The sequence below is a fragment of the Gymnoscopelus microlampas genome (assembly GCF_963454915.1).
Source record: "Gymnoscopelus microlampas genome assembly, chromosome: 10".
In the NCBI taxonomy this organism is placed as follows: domain Eukaryota; kingdom Metazoa; phylum Chordata; class Actinopteri; order Myctophiformes; family Myctophidae; genus Gymnoscopelus; species Gymnoscopelus microlampas.
The window spans coordinates 42,396,125-42,418,752 of record NC_139947.1 but is presented as its reverse complement, the minus strand read 5'-3'; the positions used below and the strand labels follow the sequence as shown (position 1 = coordinate 42,418,752).

Here is a 22,628-nt window from a genome sequence, read left to right as displayed (position 1 = left end):
TTCTCTCTCTCCATTCCCCTGTATCTCAGGGGCGCCCACCCTCTAGAGCCTGGTTCTGCCCAAGGTTTCTTCCCAATAACCACATGAACCCTATTCTGGGGCAAACATTTGATGACAATGTATTTCAGTGTAGAGCGAAAACAGGAGTGGATCTAGAATAGAGTTCTTGGGAATCCAGTCAACTAAGTATAGGGTTTAAGTGGTTAAAAGGAGAGTTTTTTCCTTGCCACTGTTGCCAAATGTTCTCTCAGGGGGGGAAATGTTGGGTCTCTGCTCTATATGTAAACTGTCTTGAGACAATTTGTTAAATTTGACTATAGTGCCAAATCACAACAGAATAAAAAAAAAATCACCAAATTACAAAATAAACTTCCTTAGTCTTATTTTGTTAGATCCGTTTGTCTTTACAGTTGCAGTGTACGTAGCTTGCTTTCGGCTTTAACGGGCAAGGGTGTGACCGCATTAAAGGTGCAGCAGACAGCAGCAAACGGTAACCGCCTTCCATTCCGACATCTCGCCACTCCGACTAGTGGCTTCCGCGTGCGGTTAGGGTTAGGTATAGGGTTCGTTAACGTCGGAAAGGCGACATGTCGGAAAGGCGACATGTAACCCAGCAAACACCAACAAAAAATAAATAAAGACAAAATAAAATCACAAGGCGTTGAAATACCTTGATGTGGTCAGCCAGCTGCACGGTGCAGTCCTCTGTGAGCTCCGCCAGGTGGATGCTGTACAGATGCTGGAGGACACAACAGTAGTGAGTTACTTACAGACAAGTAACAAGCATGAATACGTTGAATGCGTATTAATGCAGACCGGACACATGCACAGTTTTCCATGGAGAGAGAGACACACACACACACACACACACACACACACACACACACACACACACACACACACACACACACAATGTGTGCATGTTTTAAATTCTAGATGGCAGCCTAGAGGTCCTGTATTGTTGTTACCTGGTAGTATTTGATGGCCTTGGTGAGTGGCTCCACTTGAATGGTCTCATCCAGCTGGTCTTTGTGCAGCAGGTCGATGAAGTAGTTCAGAGAGCGCTCGTGGACGCTCATTTCAGAGTACAGCGTGCCCATCCTCTTAAACACCTCCACACTGCAGCCACTCATAGCCCTGGATGAGAGGAGGACATGACAATGGAAGGACAGATAATGTTAGAAGTGGCGAGAGTGGAGAGAACGATAACGTTAAGGTTTTTGTGATACACAGGACGCTCAAAAGTAATGCATTAAGTGTGTTTTCAAACCAGTAGTGCGTTTGCTTTGTTCAGATTCAGAACCATTCAGAACCAATATGATACAATGTTGCACTTTCCCTTGCAGCAAAAATAGCAGATTGTTGTGAGCTTGTAGAATTGCTAGTTTCACTATTCGTCATACGGTATGACGGTAAGTATGTAGGGCTTAAGTAGTTAACAGAGGACAAAACTTATAAACGAAATACGAGCGAGAAAATTTGTCTCTCATTGGACTGAATTTTTATTGAAGATGTTCAATACATTGGGAATAAAGGTGTTCAGTTCTGGATAGCAACATGGAGCATTACCAGAATCTTTTAATTTATTTGGAATCTTGTTATAAAGTTTTAGCATGGTGGGTATTCTCCAATGACAACATTCCCAATTTAGTCTCTCATGTGCGATAGTCACTCACTGTTCATATTTGTGCAGAGTGGCCTGCAGCAGGCCCAGGGAGTAGACCAGTCCTGAGGCGAAGCTGAGCTGCTCTCCACGGGATCCCCTCATGGCGGTTCCCTGCAGGGGGTCACCGTTCAGGTCAAACTTCTCCTGGGCCTGCTTGCTGATCAACTCCGCCTGCAGGGGAAATGACACACGGACATGTTGGGAACAGGTGGTAAGCAGAGCCTGAGCGATACATCGGTTGGCTGATATATGGCCATTGTTTTACTTATTTGTCGACGATCAGTATTGTAATTATGCAGCAGATGTGTCCAAATGTTTTACCACTTTCAACAGAGTATCCCTACTACCTATTTGGGCATGTCATTTTAAGTGAACATTAACAAACGTTTTCAAAACAATAACAAAAATAGTCGATCTACAAGCTCACGACACATTGTGAGCTTGTAGATAGGCTATTTCTGAAAATGTATGAACAGGGCTTATGTTGTTAAACACATTAAAATACTTTTTTTTTTACAAAAGATCGGTCAAAGGTTAGTGGTCTAGGACTCTCCAAAATCAGGATCGACCCATGTGGCATTGGTCAGACTATTTTTTTCGTTTTTTTGCAGATCACACACACCTTGCAGATGAGCCTTGGAATGAGCAGTAGCACAGTCGTGGTCTCCTCCATGGCGGAGGAAGGACTCAGGCATGAAGGCGGTGAGGAGGGACACCTGGCGGTTAGCCTGGCCCACCTCCATCTTCCTCAGTTCCATCTCGATGGCCTGGAAGACACACAGTCAAGGTTGGGTATAGAAGTTAGGAACCATCCAAACTGCCAGGTACACATGAAAATGAAGGAATCGGAATTGATAAATATCGTAATAATTTTAGGTTCCAGAAATGATTATCCTAATTTTATGATATGAGCGGTTACTATTCATTACTCTTCTTAAACTTTTATTAATGTAAAACCTTTAAACTAAATGTCCATTGATGCCATTAACAAGAATTATGATCACGTAAGCCTAGTGCTCAGTTTAACTGGATACAACCTTTTCCAATCCATTTCTTTCCAGTATGGCTTGGCTTGAATTTTGTGGTAGTGGTACCAAAGTGTCACTTTAGACATTTTATTGTCATTGGATTGATTCAAATCCCCATCAACTCCCAATCAGATTCCTAGCATTCTGACATTCGTCTCAGCCGTACCTTGGCATAAGCTTTGGTCTCTGCAAACTTTATCTTGAAATCAAACATCTCTGCAGGAGGATGCAGCAGGACCTGCTCAGCGTTGGCATTCTGCTGGTTGGTCAGCTCTCTGTTGGTCTCCTGGTGCACAGGGAAAAGCACACACAGACAGCAGTGAGCAATGTGCATTTACTACCTACTGATAATCATAGCAGCTCACTTCTCATTCCTGTGTGTGTGTGTGTGTGTGTGTGTGTGTGTGTGTGTGTGTGTGTGTGTGTGTGTGTGTGTGTGTGTGTGTGTGTTTATGAATATACTTGAGGGCCACGTGTCCCCATAAGTATAGTAGAAATTGACCTTGTGAAGGCCATTTTCCTGGACACCACAAGAGAATTTGTTAACAAAGAGTTAGGTTCAGGGTTACAAACGGCAAAAAAAACTCATGGGGGAAAAATGCATTTAAAACGAAAATCCATCCTAAAATGTTGCGGTAAGTATTGTAGTACAACGTGTATGTGTGTAGTGATCTATGCACCTGCAGGCTGGCAGTGAGCTCTCTGTACTTGTTGATGGTCTCCTGGGCAGCCTCAACTCTTTCTTGTGGGCCTCGCGGACCTTTCCCCCCGCTCATGTCCAGCTGCTCTCTCAGCTCCATCTCAGTCTCCCTGCCGTTCTCCTGGAGCTCGTCGTTCATGTCATTAATGGCCTCCTGTTGGGAGGACAGAAGAGGGGACCGACCGTCATGTGTGGTAGTATATACATTGTAAGGCGTAGAACAAAGCCAAATGCAGTGGTGGAAGGAGTACTCAAATCTTTTTACTTAAGTAAAATTATCAATACTACAATGTAGGAAAACTGTTACAAGCTAAAGTCTGGTATTCAAAATTTACTTGGGTAAAAACTACAAAAGTAGTGGCATCAAAATGTACTTAAGGGATAGTTCACGCCCAAAATGACGTTTTCTATCGATTACTCACCAGCAGCGGTTCTGTATGGAGATACAAAGAATCTCCTTTGTGTCTCCATACGGAACCGCTGCCGGTCATCAAATTATTGGCTAAACTATTCCTTTAAAATACCAAAAGTAAAAGTATTCCTTATGCAGAATGTCCCATTTTAAGTTTTCAAAATGTATACCGGTACAAATCTTTTGTAAATAGCAGATCTACAAGCTCACAACGTGTCACTTCGTGCCACGCTGCAAGCTTGTACAACAATTTGGGGGTCCTTGACATGAAAAGGTTTGAGAACCACTGAGTTTGTAAAATGGGCCTCAGGTCTTAATGGGCTATGAAACACTGATTGCATGCAAGTCGGGGTGAAGAACACAGGTGCACTGACCAGGTCAGTGACCGTCTCTCTCAGCTCCCGGACTTTCTCCTCCAGGTCCAGGTTCCTCTCCGTCAGGGTCTCCACCATCTCCTCTGACCCCAGCGCAGCATCCAACTGTGACACACACACACACACACACACACAAACACAATCATTACAAGAGGCACATGGTTTGAAAGTCAGGTACAATTATCCATATCCATTTAAATGTCACTTCACCCAATCCCATTCACTAATATCTGCAAATTTGACAGAATGACATTCATATCTGCAAAGGAAACCTGTTTAACCCAAATGGTTTGCCTCTTACAATTTTTCATCACTTTGTATTGTGTTTCTTTTGCTGTGCTTTTGTTCTTTTAAACATTCTATTTTTTTGACAATATCAGCATCAGCAAATACAATATTTAACCACTTTCATTCAACGTCCCGTCCCAATTTTGGGCATGTAAGTGAGAATTTTAGGGCTTAAGTGGTTAAATAAAATTAAGTTCATGTGTATTGCATACTTAGCTGTTTGATTGTTCATTATACAACAGGTAGTTCCGACCAAGCAATCTGATTGGTTGAAATAGCTTTCTAGCCGTGCTTCAAACCAGCATCATAGCACGGGCCGAATCACATTAATAAATCACTCCGCACTGCAGTCCGCGCCTGCTTAGACCATATATGGCACAGCTGTGCTGTGACGTCACGCTGTCCCACGGTACGAAAACAAACAGAGAGTATCCTGACCCACCGCCGCCACCGGAGAACAAACAGCTACGCAAAATGGACTATGTTGTTAATTTTGATTTATTTGGTGGACTTACGGTTGATCAATGTTTAGAAGAGGATGAGAAGGAGAAAATAGCCAATCTACAAGTTCACAACGCGACGCGTTGTGAGCTTGTAGATCGGCTATTTTCGCCGTGCGATACCTTCGTACGACGGAGCATATAGCCTACTGGAATCAGCTGTGATGTGCCTCAGCTGTGTTGTGCAGAGCGCTGCTACAGGGACTATTTTGTCTCAGTCAAATAAACTCTTCTCTTTACAGGGAAACATAATAGCGAAACATTTTTATTATGAATTGCCCCACAATATGAATACATTTGGATGTGTTTTGTTGGTAACTAACTGTTGTATAATCGCAATATTACACGAGAGGGTGTGCTTTACCGTCATTATTGGCACGCCAGTGATGCGGTCAGGAACGAGGCGCAGCCGAGTTCCGCCAGCATCACTGAAGTGCCAATAATGTAAGGTAAAGCACACCCTCGAGTAAGGTAAAGCACACCCTAATTGTATAATTAAAGTGTGTAAAATGTATTATTAAAGTAGTTTAGATATGGTGAAATAGTAAACTAGAACATGTTACCCCTTAAAAACGGGAAAGGATCTATATCATTTTAGATTTTATCTGCCATTTTTTTACATTTTTGAAAGATCTTGGAAAAACTACTGGTTTAGAAGGCATTTGCAGAATCGGCCTCAGGTCTTAACGATAAAGAGCATTAGCAGTCATCTTTTTAAATAAAAAGATGAAATCATCTTAATTTTAAGCATGCGGTTCATATCCTATACAGGGGAATACAGTACCCCCTCTTCAAAATGATAGTGATTCGCTCTAACTGTCCGTACCTGTTCTCTTAGCTCATCGATAGTTGCCTCGGCTAGTGTCATGTCCTCTTGGAGTTTCTCCTTCTGGCTCCTCACAGCTCCACGTTCTTCTTCTCCGTGTGCTTCTGCAGCTTCACGTGCTCCTGCTTCTCTGACAAGGACAGGTCACGCGTAGTGTGAACATAACAGGGGGGTTAACAACTTACAATTAGAGATGTAACCAATACCATTTTTCCCCTTACCGATCCCCATAACTTGCGCATCTCATTTAAACAAATCTAGGACAGTGGTTCTCAAAGTGGGGTTCAGGGACCATCTGGGTTCCTTGAGGGGGTTCCAAATAGACCCTTACGGGTCTTAGAGTATATAATTTGTACACTCTCAGGTAAATAGTACAAGTAAGAGTATAAAACAGTCGTGCAACATCAATTGAAGAAATCAAAATATGAATGAAATACCATGTAATTTATGTGGTATCGGAATGGCATCCTCGCCAATACAGATACCAGCATTTTAGGCAGTATCGGCAGCTTTTCCGATACAAGTATCGGTACAACTCTGCTTACAATTTGACAGGGAGGCAATGCCATAACCAGACTATGTCTTGTTATTGTAAAAGTACAATGTGCGTGTGTCCGAGGCAGCAGAGGACACCTACATATCATTTAGGTCAAGTGGTTTATTTTTAAACCACTTGCTTTTGTGGATAATGGTTATTATGACTATCATGCTGTTGTCAAGTCATTCCTGATTGGAAACCATTTGGGTCAACTGCTGTTGTTTTTAAACAGATGTACACATTTTGACTGACCTGACCAAGGCCTCCTTCAGCCTGCCCTTCTGCTCCTCCAACTGTTTGACATGGTAGCTGGAGGCCGTGCCGTCTGTACCTGGAGGGACAGCATGATGAGAGGAACCCGGTAGAGGTGGGAGAGAAAGATACACACAGGGAGATAGGGTTGATAGAGAGAGTGGCGTAGAGAGAGGAGTCAGAGAGAGAGAGAAAGAATGAGAGAGATAGCAAGGAACCATTGGACAGAGAGACAGGGGTGGATGGGAGAGAAAGAGAGACAGATACAAACCATTAAGAAACACGTGTACATAGATTTTTGAGCAGTGATTATCAACCTTTATCATTTTGAGGACCCCCAGTTTGTTTTGCATGAGGTCGCGGACCCCCATTTCATACGATTCTCATCTCTGGGAGCCCAATCTACATGGCAAGGCATCAGTCTGAGTGTGTAAATGGAACCAAATGGACCACTACGGGTCCATTTGGTTCCCGCTATAGACTCTGAGTTAAAGACCCATTAAGGGTCGATTTGGTTCCTAGCAATCAATCAAGCTGGGGACCCCCTGGAACCCCCCCAAGGACCCCTTCAAGTTCCTCAGTCTGGTCCTACAGGCCACTACATTTGGTGGCCAAGTATATTTGAGGAAATTGGAATGGAATTGCTTGCAGAGGGGCTCACTGAATCTAGCAATAATGTTGACATAACAAGTGTGATTAGCAAGAGAGGAATGTTTGTGGCAAGTGTAATGTAAAAAGCTCACATTAGATACGGAAGGATCAACACACCAACAAAGTTCTTCCTCAGACACTTTCTCTCTTTTACTTACATTGGGCGTATAGAAACAAAGATCATTTCAATCGATCAGTACAAAAATATACCTGTGTGACATTTTAGGTTAGCCAGGACTGTATGGATGAGGCTATAAGGCTCCATGTTGATAAGCAACAGAACTCACCTTCAGGATTTGGGTCTTGGGGTGAACAAATCTCCAACACACCAAGGTCTGGTTTCTTTATAAAAAACTGAAACGCCTCCTCGTCAACTTCAGTGTTCAAGTCATCGACTTTTAAGTCTGAGGTACTAGGAATTTCAAATTTCTTGGCAACTGAAGACAAAACAAGATTGCACAAGCTTATTGATAAATCTGTTGTGCAATTGATTTAATTTGTATTAATGTGTCATAAAAATGGATTAAAATAGCCACAGAAAATTCAATCATATGAGGAAGATTGACAGCCCTACTGAAGACATTGAATCACTATCCTAAATAAAATGGATTGTGCCTTGTACTGTACACCCAGCATGTTGTTGCATATGGCAGTGGTTCTCGATTTTTCATGTCAAGGACCCCCCAAATTGACAATTAGCCCACAGACCCCCATTTGAAAAGATATGCCAGGGACCCCCATAATAATAAGACTTGTACGGCTCTAGCAGTGATTCTCAACCCTTTCAATATCAAGGACCCCCATTTAATGGCATGTCTATCTCTGGGACCCCAATTTATATTGTAAAATCAATGTTAAGACAGTGTAAAAATGGAACCAAATGGACCCCAATCATTTGTACACCATCAATGGCATAGGGCATGCTGTGGAACAATGTTTCACTCACCACACTCCAGAAATGATGTAAAAGACAGTGGTCCCTCAAAGCAGATGTATTTCTGCCGGTCAAGATGTTTCACACGTACAGCATGCATGCTTTGATGGAGAAAACATAATAATGTTACTAAGACGATATATGGTACAAGAACTCATGCAGTATGAGGAGTGTTACAATTAGAAACTATTACAAAAGCACTATCTACAGGCAGGCTATCTAGCAGTGGTGTAAAGTAACAAAGTACATTTACTTAAGTACTGTACTTAAGTACAATTTTGAGGTATTTGTACTTTACTTGAGTATTTCAAATATACTATTGTAATTACTTTTACTCCACTACATCTCAGAGGCAAATATTGTACTTTTACTCCACTACAATTATTTGAAAGCCATTTTAGCCCTACTTTATAAATATGCTACTTGAAAATAGCAGATCTACAAGCTCATGAGCTTGTAGATCTGCTATTTTTCAAACATTCTAGTACTTTAAGTATATTTTATGTTTGAAGTTTAAACACAGAAACACGAGGAGACAAAGAGATGTTGAGCTCTCTCAGATGCCTCACATGTCTTTAGCGACTTCTTTCTTCTCCTTCTCCTTGCCCTTGTCTTTGTCCTGGTCAGTGATGATGTCCGACACCAGTTTGAGGGCACGTTCTGTGATGGACAAAATCTTCTGGATAGCTTGGAGTTCATCCTCTGAGGGATACATGGCTGCATGCTTGGTCATTACGTAGCGATCGTCTGAAGAGTCGGGGCGACGAGGCGGCTAAAAGAGAAATGGTGGAAAGAAAACTATTCATTCACAGGACAAGAAAGGAATCACAATGAGGTTTCAATTTAGTTCATGTAAGAGTATTCCAAAGAGTTACTATTCTCAGTAGGCAATTCTGTAACCAATTACTTTTTAATGACAAAGACATAGTTCTGCAACGAGTTACTTGATTAACAGAACGCGAAACTGCATTCAAATAGTAAAAAATCACACCCAGTGTGAAGTGGGCGGTGTGGTCATCACAGTGATGGAAGCTCACTTAAAAAAAAGTTTTTTTTTTAAGTGCATAGTCCTATTTATAGGTTATTAATTTCATCATGTGTCTCGCTAGCCAATCACAGTGCTGAATAGAGTCAGCGGGGGTGTCCAGGGGCCACCCATTGTGGGTGGAAGGGGTGTACAATGGGTGGCCAATCACAGTGCAGGGTTTGGGGGGTACAATGGGTGGCCAATCACAGTTCAGCAAATGTCAATGTCCCAACCTCACATATAGAGACGGCTACACCGCCCAAAAATTCAGAGGACCCAGGACCTACCACAGGTCCCTGAGGCTGAGGGATGGGCATGCCAGGCCGAACCCCCAAGAGACCGGGCGGCCCAGGGGGCCCCTGAGGATAGCCTCCGTCGGGCAAACGGCGTCTGTCATCCCAGTGGTGCTCTTCTTCCATGCGTCTCCAGTACATGTCCTCTTCATAACGCCTGGAAAGTTTCAGCAGTTTGGGGAAGAAAAAAAAAACAGTGACCTGGGAGTTCAGCAGATTAGACATGGAGAATGTCCACTGATGAACCACTTAAACCCTATATACTTAGTCGACTGGGATCACCCAGCGGTCTATACTTGGTTCCCTCCCGTTTTCCCCTCTACAGTGGGGCAAAAAAGTATTTAGTCAGCCACCATTGTGCAAGTTCTCCCACTTAAAAAGATGAGAGAGGCCTGTAATTTTCATCAATAGTTATACATCAACTATGAGAGACAAAATTAGGGGAAAAAATCCAGAAAATCACATTGTCTGATTTTTAAAGAATTTATTTGCAAATTATGAGGAAAATAAGTATTTGGTCAATAACAAAAGTTCATCTCAATACTTTGTTATATACCCTTTGTTGGCAATGACAGAGGTCAAACGTTTTCTGTAAGTCTTCACAAGGTTACCACGCACTGTTGCTGGTATGTTGGCCCATTCCTCCACGCAAGATCTCACCCCGTAGGATCAATTTTTTTTTCTTTTTTTTAAGAACGGTGAGCAAAAATCCCAGAACCACACGGGGGGACTTAGTGAATGACCTGCAGAGAGCTGGGACCAAAGTAACAAAGGCTACCATCAGTAACACACTACGCCGCCAGGGACTCAAATCCTGTAGTGCCAGACGTGTCCCCCTGCTTAAGCCAGTAGATGTCCAGGCCCGTCTGAGGTTTGCTAGAGAGCATTTGGATGATCCAGAAGAGGATTGGGAGAATGTCATATGGTCAGATGAAACCAAAATAGAACTTTTTGGTAGAAACTCAACTTCTCGTGTTTGGAGGAGAAAGAATGCTGAGTTGCAACCAAAGAACACCATACCTACTGTGAAGCATGGGGGTGGAAACATAATGCTTTGGGGCTGTTTTTCTGCAAAGGGACCAGGACGACTGATCCGTGTAAAGGGAATAATGAATGGGGCCATGTATCGTGAGATTTTGAGTGAAAACCTCCTTCCATCAGCAAGGGCATTGAAGATGAAACGTGGCTAGGTCTTTCAGCATGACCATGATCCCAAACACACCGCCCGGGCAACGAAGGAGTGGCTTCGTAAGAAGCATTTCAAGGTCCTGGAGTGGCCTAGCCAGACTCCAGATCTCAACCCCATAGAAAATCTTTGGAGGGAGTTGAAAGTCTGTGTTGCCCAGCGGCAGCCCCGAAACATCACTGCTCTAGAGGAGATCTGCATGGAGGAATGGGCCAACATACCAGCAACAGTGTGTGGTAGCCTTGTGAAGACTTACAGAAAACGTTTGACCTCTGTCATTGCCAACAAAGGGTATATAACAAAGTATTGAGATGAACTTTTGTTATTGACCAAATACTTATTTTCCTCATAATTAGCAAATAAATTCTTTAAAAATCAGACAATGTGATTTTCTGGATTTTTTTTCCTAATTTTGTCTCTCATAGTTGATGTATAACTATGATGAAAATTACAGGCCTCCCTCATCTTTTTAAGTGGGAGAACTTGCACAATGGTGGCTGACTAAATACTTTTTTGCCCCACTGTACATCAAATCTCCGTGGAAAATACATCTGCACTATTTTCGGCAGATGTTTTCCCCAGAATGGAGACGCAAGTTAAAAAAACAAAAAAACATCAGCTGGTCATCAAAGACCTCATCGTACCTCATTTCCATTCTCCAGCGCTCCTCTTCCTCTCTCCCCCTCCAGAACTCTTCTTTCTGCATCTGCTTCCTCATCTTCTCCTCCTGAATCTTACGGGCACGGATGCTAGGCTTCACCTCCACCTGAAGGTCAGGGTTCACCTTTTTCTAAAAGACCAGGTGAAGAGTAAATGTCAGGACAGATTACATTACATTACATTACAGTCATTTAGCAGACGCTTTTATCCAAAGCGACTTACAATAAGTGCATTCAACATAGGTAGGGAACGAAACTACTAATCACCAGAAGTCTTAAGTGTATTTCCTGCAAAAACAAGCAACCAAGAGTATACCTAGCAGATGACGCCATGATCAACTTATGACTTATTGTTTAACCATTCAAAATAGTTCAGTCTAGTGTCCTGGGTCGTGTAGATTACTCGCTTCGGTCTAAAAACCTGTCATGCTAAAAATAACGTTGTCCCAGCTAAAACATGACTTGAAGATCAGTTCTTATCAGCAAGCGACATCAGCCAAAGATAATACATTAGGCATAATAACACTTGTGCCTGCACCTATGAAAATGTACCAACCTTGTACTGCAGTCGATGCCTCCTTCCCTTCAGATGCATCTCCTTCGCGTTGGGATCGTTGAAACTGCATTCACACAGCTTGCAGTGGAAGCGGATGACTTTGCCTTCATCGTTGCGGACCTAAGGAGATGGGTAACACAAAATGTTCAATTCCCTCTATAGCAGTGGTTTTTAACTTGAACTCTTATAGGATCCAACAGCATGGCTCCAATGTGGAGTTAATTCTGTGTAGCGTGCATGCAAAGTTTAGCACTGATCGGTCCTGTGGTTTGTGACACACAGACCCTCTCATAGACAGGCAGGGTATGGCCGAGCAACGCCGTAAAAATACAATTGTACGGCAGACTCAGAGCCAGTCTTCATTTTAACTCTTTTATACTTGTGTTTGATGGAGTGCAATATAGAACGATTACATCCCCACATCCACAGCACTGGCCTTCCCCTCTGGTTCATGGCCAGTGGGGTTTGTTAAACAAAAAACAGCTGTCTCCCTATTTGGGCTGCTGCAGTTGTGCACACTTTTTTGCCTTACTAAAAAAAAAGGACAATTTAACAATTTAATTTATACTCACAAAAATAACTGATCTACAAGCTAACAATGTGTTGTGATGCGACATGTTAGCATGTAGATCAGTTATTTTTGGCAAGCAACACCCAAGTGAACTGTCAGAATACCTCTTCAACGTAGTCGTGTCCAACAGGCTGCACGCCGTTCTGCAGTGCAGCTAGCGCCGCCGCAGACAGCCAATCAGAGATATCATTCTTGGTCTCTGGGGCAGCCATGGAGGGTGGCGTTGGCTTGGATATCTCCGCCGCCTTCAACTCATCCGCTTTCGCCGTGGTCTGCAGTTTGTTTCCTCCTGCAAGGGGCGAAGGGGGAGGTAGGGTTATTTAGTCTCAGACCATTGCTATTGGGCACAAAACCTCTTCCAATATTTCATAAATTGCATACAAATGCAATATATCACAATAATTAAAAAAAAAAGGAAAACAATGACCGTTTCCATTTGCAAGGGCCAGGAGTGAACTATTGGCCATTTGACTGCATGGTTAAACTAGGTTATACACTTGTTATTCTACAAGGCACAGAACTTCAAGAAATGTCAGGTTTGGAAACGCACGCCTGGTCGCCGTCCATCACTACACAAGTTGGCAGAGACTTATCCAGACATTGCCATGTAGCCTTTGAGTGCAAAGCACGCTCTGTGAAACCAGCTTCACTCTTTATTAGTGATGAGTGTTTGAACCACTTTCAACCTGGTGTCCCTATTTTGGGCACGTCATTATAGGTGCAAATTGTCAAAAATAAAATGTTTTATCATTTTTAAAGTGAAAATGGAAGTCGTTTTCTTTATTCATTGTGTGATAAGTACATAGGGGTTCAATGACTTAAACCCTATATACTTAGATGGGTGTGCAAGGGGTCTGTAATTGGCCCCGTCCTTTTCTATCACTCATCAATCTCTGCCGATCTACACAAGCTCACACAATGCCTCGTGACGTGTAGTGAGACGATTTTTGTTTTCACTGAATGTTTGCCTATTACGACGAGCCCCGAATAGGGACACTAGGATACATGTGGTTGAACTGGTTAAATGCAGAGCTATACTAGAGCTATATACTAATCAAACAGGAATACAGCAAAAACACAGCACAGAGCATAATGGCAACAAGGTGAAGAATGAAGTCATTGTCAAATACCGCCAGGAGACGTCAACATTCAAAGGGGACCTACTGACCGACAAAGTTGATCTTGGGGGGCGGAGGCCTTCTTGACGGGGGGGGGGGGGGGGGGGGGGGGGGGGGGTGGAGTTGGCAGACGACAGACTGTTGCCGAGCGCGTTCTTGCCGAGCGCACACTAATGCTAATGCTAAAAGGATAACACAAAAATCCCTGAGGGCTTGTTTCCATTGTGGTCCTGCGTATTCAATTCATAAAGGCCGAGTTCTGTAGGTGGACACATGTTTTTTTTCTAAAATGAAATTATAGCTATTCAATAAAGGCTTTACCTTCAAGAAGGATTGCCCCTTTTCTTTTCAATTGAAATTTAAAAAAAATAATTGTACATCATGCTGAATATCAGTATTGTGGTAAGATCTAAAAACACTGCAGCATGATTTAATACCACAACACAGTCACAGACAAACGTTGGTAATCATTCCAGCGTGCGTCAGTACGGCCAATGCTCTCATATCATAAATCTCATATTTGGGAACACACATGTTGACATCTTTGCTTTAATTGCCAAAACACGTCAAAGCTAAAGTTCCCCTTATGACTTATGAAGCTGTAAAAGGATTGGCTTATGTCTTTATTAAACCAGATATGCAAATATGTTCTGTTTTTTTTTTTTGTCCTTCCAAACACCTGAACCAAGCATAGAACTTGCGTACTGGTCATATATGCATACATCTGTGCCAAATATACACAGTATAGAGACAAGTACACAACGTCCAGTAAGCCTGCCTGTATGTGGGCGTGTGTATATTGAATGAGGGTTAATATCTTTTGTGACCGTTTACAATCCATTATGTTCCTAAATAATGTGTTTATCGGTGTCAGCCAGGGGTCTATAATGGGCCCCCTCCTTTTTCACCCCTTTACAAATATCTACAATCTCACAGTGCGACACGTTGAAAGATTGTAGATTAATGTAGTTAACCACATTAATCCTGGCTTACCCATTTTGGGCATGCCATTATAGGCAAAGGTTTAAAGACTTAAAAAATATGTTTATCAAAGTTCTCAAATTTTTAAAAATAGTCAATGTATAAAACTTCATAAGACAAGCTGTGAGCTTGTATCCCAAAGTACAAATTAGTGCTTACGTGGTTAAGCCTAATCCATAGGTAAAATGGTGTCGCTGGTCAAAAAGAACTGATCTATGCGAGCAAGTGACACGTGATGGTAATACATGGTAGCATAAAATAAATACATTACCTTCTGATGCTTGGCCCAACGGATATGAGCGGCGTAAGCGTCGGCTCCGGTGCAGGAGACGTCACACAGCTCACAGCGGAGCTGGTTCTGGACGCCGCGGGCAGAGCTGCTGGTTCCTCCACTGCTTCTGCTGCTACTGCTGCTCTGAGACACCTTGAGAGCCGCTTCCTTCTTCTTGTGCTTCTGGCCCTCCAGGTGCTCCTTGTATGTCTGGTTGGAGAGGAAGGGGGGTTACTATTCCTTCATTTGAGACACCATTTGCTTCAAATGTAGGACGTATAATGCAAGCCAAGCATGGCGTTTCAGCATAAAATCTAATCATGTATTAAGTCGGACAAACCTGCAAAGTTTGTTAAACTAATTTGATCAGTGTAAATGTAGAATTGATATACAGCTTTTCAAGGTACTCAAACAAGCTTGTAGATCAGGTTTGTTTTTGGTCTATAACAACATGCCCAAAATAGGGAGGCGAGGTTCAAAGTGATCCCCACCAGTCTTTAGGCTTCAAAGACCAAGGACTACAGAGACAAGTGTGAGTGTGCTCACCTGCGGGCCTGCACAACTGATCTTACACACGTCACAGTAGTGGATCTGAGGGGGTTTGGGTGGCTGCTTAGGCCTGAGCTGCTTGCTCTGGAAGGGCGGCTTCTTGGTGAAGGTGCTGCCCGTCCACGCTGCTGTAGCGGCTACCGCGGCCACCGCCTGCTTCTGTTGCTGCTGCTGTTGCTGCTGGTAATATGTGGAGGCAGCAGAGTACACGGCAGCCTCGTAGCCCGAGTAAGACGTACCTATGGAGCAGGAATAGGGGCAGTGATGAAGAAATGCATTTCAATCAAATATATTTTTTAAAGATACCAATAGGCTCTATTCACAGCAGCCATATTATGAAGACATTCACAGGTGTTACCAATGATACTAATGAAGGCTCTGTTCCATTCTGGTCAAACAGAGTCAGGGTGCTGATATTGTGCATGTCGGCTCACTGGAAACACCAGTGGGTCTACAGTTGGGGTCCAGGGACCCTCATGGGCTTCCAAATGGCCCCTTGCAGGTGTGTAACTCTGAGAGTGTACAAATGTATGTACATTTGTACACTCTCAGAGTTATGGGGGTCGTGGGAAACCACTGTGCTACACTAAATGGAACAGAGCCTTCATTAGTATCATTGGTAACACCTATGAAAGAAGTGATAATATGGCTGCTGTGCATAGAGCCTATTCTAAGTCTACAAGCCACAGCATCTCAGAAAGAAATCAAATGCGTCAGTGTTTAACACTGGGAACTTTTGGCTTCCTCCTCCAATCTAAAATGTGCAGTCTAGCTAAACTGTGTTTTGAGTGACAAGATTCTGCATCTACGCCCGATGCGACACAACTCGCGTACGTTGAATAATTATGTTCTACTGAAGTGAATTTTGCGCAAGCGAATACGAGCGACAGCCTATGTATGGGGAACGTTGCAAAGTAATGAACACGTTGCATCCATTCAAAATTATTCAAAAATAGCAGATGTACAAGCTCGCAGCGCGGCACGAAGTGATGACTGTGAGATTGTACATCTGCTATTTTTGAACATTTATTGAGAGATCTTTTAAGTGTTCTTAAAACGTGTTTTGCTATACAGCTAAAATCTAAAATGACAGATGCTTTCCCGGTTTTAATGGGTTATTATAACGATGGCACCCAGATCAATTAAATGTGTTTCTGCAGCTCACATTCTACTATATTGCTCGACTACGTTTGGGTTTAGCGTGTGGGTAACTTGTATGTGTGGGTGACGGCCGGGCATTTCCTTACCAGAATATGTGACAGCGTTGGTGCTGTAGGTCGGGCTCTGGGAGTACGGCGGCACTACGGACGCTCCAGCAGAGGGTACGGGCTGCACGGTGGACGACACCGGGTAGATGGAGAAGGTGGAGGTGGCCTGGCTGGGCGTGGCTGGTTTGATGGCAGTCACCTGGCGCGTCTGCTGGGTCTGGGTGTACGGCGTCATACATTGCGTGTACGCTGGTTTGGGGGCTATGTGGGGAAATAGAGAATAGTACAAAACGATGACTTTTTTTTTTAAGGTTGCACAAAACATATCCATTATCCAAAAACCATGTGGGATATAAACAACACATGTTTTTGTTGTTCTCTTGTCCTTAATAAACTGGTTTGGCATCAGCAGCCATGAGTGTGCCGTGACTCTTTGATGTTTTAAGAAATAAATGTTTGTTGTGGTCGAGTCATTGTGAAACATTTTCAAAAGTAGCCGAGTATACAACAAGCGTTGTGAGAACCACACTTATAGATTGACCTTTTTTGTACAAATGGAAGCAAATGGACCCTAATGCAGTGGTGGGGGTCCAGGGACCCTCAGGGTTCCTTGAGGTGGTTCCAAATGGACACGTACAGGTCTGGAACTTTTGAGAGTGTACAAATGGAACCAAATGGACCCGTACGGGTCCATTTGGTTCCATTTGTACACTCAGAGTTATGAGGGGTCATTGAAATTAAAAAGTTTGAGCACCACTGGCCTAATGCACACCAAACTGGAGGTCATCAAAGTTTTTAAAAAGCTTTGAGAATGACAGCTCTAGGAGGACTTTTCTTCACCATGACGAGTCCAGTCAGTGGCGAGTTGAACGTACCTGTCTGATAGTAGGACTCTGCCACTGTGGGCTGGGGCTGGGCTGCGGCCACAGCTGATGTAGCGATGGGCTGCTGGTAGTATTGCTTGGGGTCATAAGCGACAGCCGGGGCTGTAGACCGCACATACGAATATGTGTCCTGCAGAAGACAAACACCACAAGCAATGTTTATAGTATAGGCCATTTGAAAACCATACCTGCGCTGCTAGATTTCATAGCACAGTCAAACAATCAATTTATTATTATTTTCAGAACAAACAATATTGGACACAAAATCAATAGCTGAATGGCAGCTTTTCCCTTGCTGCTGATTTTATTGTTATCTTGTTCCAAGCAGCGATCGGCCTCATGACAAAAGAGAGACGGCCGTTACCATACCACTTGAGAAAGAGGTACTCTTACCCACCGTTTCCCAAACAGTGTGTCGGGACCCATATGTGGGTCGTAGACGAATTTGTATGGGTCACGCGAGTAAATATGTTTATTTTGTGTTTCCAAACTTCCTCATTACGGGGCCAGAGCTCTGCTCTGGAACCGTATTGTTATTGGCAGTATTCTGTCACTTCTTCTTCTGCCACTTTTCGCAGTTCTGGCTGAACCGTGCAGTCGCTTTTTACGAAACTCGGCCATATGGTAGATGGTCATGAAAAACGATCAAGAAATAATTCTCACAATCTTTCGTCCAAAGGTGGCGCTATAGCACTCAATTGAAAATGGCAACTTTGAACAGGTACAACTCATGCCCTGTTTGACCTACAGCCATGAAACTTGGATACACATATGCGTCTCCTCATGCTGAACAACTTTCACCCTCTGACTTTTGACCTCTGACCTTTAGATCTCCCACCATTTTGAATTATATGAAAAACAGTCATTGGCTCCTAACTTCTGCATTTTTTCACTTATGGAAAATCCGTTGGAAATTTTTGTAGGCAGTGGTCCAAGGTTCAAGTGGTAAACGTTTCGTGCAGATTGCTCAAAAATCCCAGGAGGAGATAGATTTTAACTATTACAGTTTTATGAAAATTATTCATCTGTGCCTAAAACATACATGCAGACTCACATTTCTTTGAAACTTTGCAGAAATGTACAGGGTCATTCCAAATATCACTGAAACCAATCTTACTCCAATTGGCCAAAAGGGGGCGCTATAGCAATTTTTTGAAAAGGCAGACTTTAAACAGGCATAAGTCATGCCTCGTTTGGCCGAAAGTCGTGAAACTTGCTTACACGTGTGCCTTGACTCATGAGGAACACACGTATCGATTTGACCATTAAGCTCCGCCCTTAGATTTTCCGCAATTTTGAGCAGTTTGAAAAATACTTGTTTTTGCCAGTTCTGGCTTAACCGTGCATACGCTTTTTACGAAACTCGGCCATATGGTAGATGCTCATGAAAAACTACCAAGAAATAATTCTCACACTCATTCGTCAAAGGGTGGCGCTATAGCACTCAATTGAAAGTGCCAACTTTGAACAGGTACAACTCATGCCCTGTTTGACCTACAACCATGAAACTTCGATACACACATGCGTCTCTTCATTCCCGACAACTTTCGTGGTCTGACTTTTGACCTCTGACCTTTAGATCTCCCACCATTTTGAATTATATGAAAAACAGTCATTGGCTCCTAACTTCTGCATTTTTTCACTTATGGAAAATCCGTTGGAAATTTTTGTAGGCAGAGGTCCAAAGTTCAAGTGGTAAACGTTTCTTGCAGATTGCTCAAAAATCCCAGGAGGAGATAGATTTTAACTATTACAGTTTTATGAAAATTATTCATCTGTGCCTAAAACATACATGCAGACTCACATTTCTTTGAAACTTTGCAGAAATGTACAGGGTCATTCCAAATATCACTGAAACCAATCTTACTCCAATTGGCCAAAAGGGGGCGCTATAGCAATTTTTTGAAAAGGCAGACTTTAAACAGGCATAAGTCATGCCTCGTTTGGCCGAAAGTCGTGAAACTTGCTTACACTTGTGCCTTGACTCATGAGGAACACATCTATCGCTTTGACCAGTAAGCTCCGCCCTTAGATTGTCCGCAATTTTGAGCAGTTTGAAAAACACTTAAACCCAGGATTTTTCAGCTATTTGCGTGAAACTGTATCATCTGTGTGATCTCCTTTTTCACAGTTACTTGTCTGTTGGGCCAATGGCGTCTCCCTTAAATGAATGCCTCACAATCTCAAGGTCGCCAGTTCAAGCCTCACTTGATGCAGACATAATTTAAGTTGAATTGCAAACAACATGACTGTATCAATGAATACATGTGCAAATGGTAAAGATAACCTGAAATGCTTATTTGAGAGTACGTTTTTTCAACGTATGACATACTTCATTCTGAAAATAGCTGATCTACAATCTCACAACTTTTCATGGTTTGTGAGCTTGTAGATCGGCTACTTTCACTAGTTTTGGTTCTGAGGAGATGTACAATTTCTTCATTGGTAAATGGTTTGTGAACGAGTGATCTTAGTGTTAGTGAAACAGGGGCTTGGTTCATGAAAGAAGGCAAGAGTTTATGATCTTCAACAGACAATATCAGCCTGGACAAAGCTATAGCACTATAGGTAGTGTTGCAGCGTATTAGTCTGAAGGTTGAGAGTTCGAATCCTGTTAATGGCAGTAGGTTGAGATGTCCAATCAAACCATTATGTTTCCATCTCTCTCTCTCATCAATCTATTGTTTCCATGTCACTCTCTCTCTCTCTTCAATCTATTCCGTTTCCATGTCTCTCTCTCTCTCTATTCACTGGCCCCGTATTATCGCTGCTTGCAGCTATATATTTTTTTATTATTTCAAAAGATTATCAAAACATTCCCAACAAAAAACTTTTTTTCGAAAGCATACAAATACATTTAAAAATCAATTAATTAGAGGGGGAAAAGTACTTTTAAGAATTTGTGAAAATAGCAGATCTACAAGCTCGCAACATGTCGCATCTTGTGAGCTTGTAGATCGGCTATTTTCACTAGTTTGGGTCACGGGGAGACATAAGATTTATTTTGGGTCTCGAGCTAAAAGGCAGTGGTGGAAAGTAACTAAGTACATTTACTTAAGTACTGTACTTAAGTACAATTTTGAGGTATTTCTACTTTACTTGAGTATTTCCAATTTCCAATACTTTTACTTCTACTCCACTACATCTCAGAGGCAAATATTGTACTTTTACTCCACTACAATTATTTGAAAACTTTAGTTACTAGTTACTTTTAAGATATAAATGATTACATTATAAAACATACCTTAACCACTTTAGCCTTATTTTATACATAGTCTATTTGAAAATAGCCGATCTACAAGCTCACAACGCGTCGCAGCGCGACGCGTTGTGAGCTTGTAGATCTGCTATTTTCGACATGTGCGACAGTGAAACGTGTCTGGGCGGAAACAATTGCTTGACAGTTTGGTTCCGCATCGACAGTTTCTCCACAATTTAGAGGCAAATGTGGGCATATAATCATAAATATGATGATCCTAATATACAATTGAGAGTGGCGCGCATGCGCGACCGACACGGTACGACCGACCGTGTACCGTCTACTCTCATACGGTCCTTTTCAACCCCAAAACAAGCCCCAAAAGAAGCGCGACCATCCGCTTACAATAAGCGGACATGGCAGTTGCCAGGTTCAACGAGAGAAACAACAACAAACAACAAAACCGCGGCGTCCTCTAACATTAGTCAACCCAGTACAATGCTCGGTGCAGATAAACACTTGTTGAACCAAACAGTGCGTCAAATGAATGTCTATTTACTGCTAGTAAAACAGTCAAATTACAACAGCATCTCCTTCTAGAGTTAAACTCATGTTACTCTATACTGAGTCAAAGCCACGTTGTTTGCCATTGTCTCAGTAAAGTCCACCAACATATAAAATATAATTGTTCTGTCTCCTGTACTATGTCTACTGGTCTTGTATGGTATTAATACAACCGTTTTTGTATGGATAGTTATATCACCACTTTTAACAGCCTGCTCAGGGACTACAGATGAAAGCTAGCTTCTGGCTAACTCTGGTTCATTACACGGATGTGAAAACCAACATGTTGATTAATGTGCACTGTCCCTGGTATATAAATAAACATGATAGCAATACTGTTGATAACGTAATCATTTACGTCACTGCCATGCGGAAGTTGTAGGCATACGTTTATAGCCGTTAGCACTGGTTAGCCTAGCTGACTAATCGTCGTTTTTAACCCAGTTTCAGAGCAATCGTCGCTGCTTAAAGTTAGTTTTAGCAGATCTACAAGCTCAATTTTAACAGACAAGATATAACAAATGCAATGTTGATTAAAAGCTGCATTCTGCGTTGTATAATGAATTGTTATGGACAGGTTGTGACATAAGTTTATGAAAACAAACCAACAGAGTCCTGGGGCCTGAAACAAACGTAATCTGGCGTTTGCACTTAATTCATTTAAGGCCCGTACATGTACATAAACGTTCAAATTTCAAATATAAAGTTCTCACCTCACGGCCACGGATGTGACAATTCTGTTCGAGCCCTCAGAAGTAACCGTATCTTCAGTATTGTTCAATAAAAAGCATTTTAATCCAATCGGTGGCCATTTTCTCAGCATGTCCGCCATAGGCTTTCAACTGCATTACCCATCGGTTGGTAGGTGTACTGCACTATGATAGACTGTGCCAGCTATGAGCAAATGGCCACCGATCGGATTAAGATGCGTTTTTATTGAACAATACGGAAGATACGGCTACTTCTGAGGGCCCGTACATAATTAAAACATCCGTGGCCATAGGGTAAAAACTGTGTTTGAAATCTGAACGTTCATGTAGTACAAAAAAGGCGGGAAAAAATAAAAATAAAGTAATAAAGGCGGGAAAACAGTATATATCAAGTAATATTACTCACCTCAGACAAAAGACGACGAAATGAAAGTAGATCAGTGATATATGAACCGAAATCAAGTAGAACAGTTTCCAATAGTAATCTATCATCAACCGGAGAGACCTAATATCGAGCGACCTAGCATCCCTGGAAACCTTGAGAAAGGAGCCGAGCACTGCAGGAACGGTGAATTTAAGGGGAGGGACAAAACAACAAGGGCTGTGATTGGTCTGACAAGCAGACATGCGTACATGCGAGAGGGCATCCCCGGGAATGCCCTCTCGCGTGTACGCAAGCACAG

General features: G+C 42.5%; 1 pseudogene across 1 annotated transcript in view; it reads right to left on the bottom strand.

Annotated features, from left to right (window-relative positions):
- The window catches only part of LOC311054235, a 67,736-nt pseudogene that overhangs the window by 36,692 nt on the left and 8,416 nt on the right, over positions 1 to 22,628 (bottom strand). Inside the window, exons 2-23 of the transcript in view lie at positions 22,352 to 22,430; positions 17,464 to 17,602; positions 16,628 to 16,849; positions 15,378 to 15,619; positions 14,832 to 15,041; positions 13,630 to 13,661; positions 12,566 to 12,750; positions 11,891 to 12,010; positions 11,320 to 11,465; positions 9,484 to 9,646; positions 8,739 to 8,941; positions 8,182 to 8,270; positions 7,523 to 7,672; positions 6,585 to 6,663; positions 5,795 to 5,947; positions 4,181 to 4,285; positions 3,375 to 3,548; positions 2,861 to 2,980; positions 2,289 to 2,433; positions 1,677 to 1,837; positions 969 to 1,137; positions 671 to 739 (exon numbers count right to left, since the gene is read on the bottom strand). The product of the transcript in view is annotated as an uncharacterized misc_RNA (transcript). The remainder of the gene's footprint in view (positions 1 to 670; positions 740 to 968; positions 1,138 to 1,676; positions 1,838 to 2,288; positions 2,434 to 2,860; positions 2,981 to 3,374; positions 3,549 to 4,180; positions 4,286 to 5,794; positions 5,948 to 6,584; positions 6,664 to 7,522; positions 7,673 to 8,181; positions 8,271 to 8,738; positions 8,942 to 9,483; positions 9,647 to 11,319; positions 11,466 to 11,890; positions 12,011 to 12,565; positions 12,751 to 13,629; positions 13,662 to 14,831; positions 15,042 to 15,377; positions 15,620 to 16,627; positions 16,850 to 17,463; positions 17,603 to 22,351; positions 22,431 to 22,628) is intronic.